The sequence below is a fragment of the Musa acuminata genome, unplaced genomic scaffold (assembly GCF_036884655.1).
Source record: "Musa acuminata AAA Group cultivar baxijiao unplaced genomic scaffold, Cavendish_Baxijiao_AAA HiC_scaffold_538, whole genome shotgun sequence".
In the NCBI taxonomy this organism is placed as follows: domain Eukaryota; kingdom Viridiplantae; phylum Streptophyta; class Magnoliopsida; order Zingiberales; family Musaceae; genus Musa; species Musa acuminata.
Genome location: NW_027020782.1, coordinates 20,001 through 22,500, shown reverse-complemented (window position 1 = coordinate 22,500; position 2,500 = coordinate 20,001).

Below are 2,500 nucleotides of genomic sequence, written 5' to 3'. Positions count from 1 at the left end.
CCATTTTTGGCTGCGCGAGCGAGCGGCGAGCGGCGAACAGCGAGCGAAGCGAGAGGCAGCACCGTCCCTGCTATACGAAAGCCCCATCCAGCCCTGTGCCACCCGGGGGGTTCCAGGGTGCTGAGATGGCTGACGTTTTGCTCCGCTCTCGACGGTCACCGCGCAATGCAAGAACAGGCCAAAAACTGGCCAAAACGGCCCAAAAACGGGCCAAAACTGGCCATTTTTGGCTGCGCGAGCGGCGAGCGGCGGACAGCGAGCGAAGCGAGAGGCAGCACCGTCCCTGCTATACGAAAGCCCCATCCAGCCCTGTGCCACCCGGGGGGTTCCAGGGTGCTGAGATGGCTGACGTTTTGCTCCGCTCTCGACGGTCACCGCGCAATGCAAGAACAGGCCAAAAACTGGCCAAAACGGCCCAAAAACGGGCCAAAACTGGCCATTTTTGGCTGCGCGAGCGAGCGGCGAGCGGCGGACAGCGAGCGAAGCGAGAGGCAGCACCGTCCCTGCTATACGAAAGCCCCATCCAGCCCTGTGCCACCCGGGGGGTTCCAGGGTGCTGAGATGGCTGACGTTTTGCTCCGCTCTCGACGGTCACCGCGCAATGCAAGAACAGGCCAAAAACTGGCCAAAACGGCCCAAAAACGGGCCAAAACTGGCCATTTTTGGCTGCACGAGCGAGCGGCGAGCGGCGGACAGCGAGCGAAGCGAGAGGCAGCACCGTCCCTGCTATACGAAAGCCCCATCCAGCCCTGTGCCACCCGGGGGGTTCCAGGGTGCTGAGATGGCTGACGTTTTGCTCCGCTCTCGACGGTCACCGCGCAATGCAAGAACAGGCCAAAAACTGGCCAAAACGGCCCAAAAACGGGCCAAAACTGGCCATTTTTGGCTGCACGAGCGAGCGGCGAGCGGCGGACAGCGAGCGAAGCGAGAGGCAGCACCGTCCCTGCTATACGAAAGCCCCATCCAGCCCTGTGCCACCCGGGGGGTTCCAGGGTGCTGAGATGGCTGACGTTTTGCTCCGCTCTCGACGGTCACCGCGCAATGCAAGAACAGGCCAAAAACTGGCCAAAACGGCCCAAAAACGGGCCAAAACTGGCCATTTTTGGCTGCACGAGCGAGCGGCGAGCGGCGGACAGCGAGCGAAGCGAGAGGCAGCACCGTCCCTGCTATACGAAAGCCCCATCCAGCCCTGTGCCACCCGGGGGGTTCCAGGGTGCTGAGATGGCTGACGTTTTGCTCCGCTCTCGACGGTCACCGCGCAATGCAAGAACAGGCCAAAAACTGGCCAAAACGGCCCAAAAACGGGCCAAAACTGGCCATTTTTGGCTGCACGAGCGAGCGGCGAGCGGCGGACAGCGAGCGAAGCGAGAGGCAGCACCGTCCCTGCTATACGAAAGCCCCATCCAGCCCTGTGCCACCCGGGGGGTTCCAGGGTGCTGAGATGGCTGACGTTTTGCTCCGCTCTCGACGGTCACCGCGCAATGCAAGAACAGGCCAAAAACTGGCCAAAACGGCCCAAAAACGGGCCAAAACTGGCCATTTTTGGCTGCGCGAGCGAGCGGCGAGCGGCGGACAGCGAGCGAAGCGAGAGGCAGCACCGTCCCTGCTATATACGAAAGCCCCATCCAGCCCTGTGCCACCCGGGGGGTTCCAGGGTGCTGAGATGGCTGACGTTTTGCTCCGCTCACGACGGTCACCGCACCACGCAAGAACGGACCATAAACAGGCCAAAACAGCCCAAAAACGGGCCAAAACTGGTCATTTTTGGCTGCGCGAGCGAGCGGCGAGCGGCGAACAGCGAGCGAAGCGTGAGGCAGCACCGTCCCTGCTATACGAAAGCCCCATCCAGCCCTGTGCCACCCGGGGGGTTCCAGGGTGCTGAGATGGCTGACGTTTTGCTCCGCTCACGACGGTCACCGCGCCATGCAAGAACGGACCAAAAACAGGCCAAAACAGCCCAAAAACGGGCCAAAACTGGCCATTTTTGGCTGAGCGAGCGAGCGGTGAGCGGCGAACAGCGAGCGAAGCGAGAGGCAGCACCGTCCCTGCTATACGAAAGCCCCATCCAGCCCTGTGCCACCCGGGGGGTTCCAGGGTGCTGAGATGGCTGACGTTTTGCTCCGCTCACGACGGTCGCCGTGCCACGCAAGAACGGACCAAAAACAGGCCAAAACAGCCCAAAAACGGGCCAAAACTGGCCATTTTAGGTTGCGCGAGCGAGCGGCGAGCGGCGAACAGCGAGCGAAGCGTGAGGCAGCACCGTCCCTGCTATACGAAAGCCCCATCCAGCCCTGTGCCACCCGGGGGGTTCCAAGGTGCTGAGATGGCTGACGTTTTGCTCCGCTCACGACGGTCACCGCGCCACGCCAGAACAGACCAAAAACAGGCCAAAACAGCCCAAAAACGGGCCAAAACTGGCCATTTTTGGCTGCTGCGAGCGAGCGGCGAGCGGCGAACAGCGAGCGAAGCGAGAAGCAGCACCGTCCATGCTATACGAAAG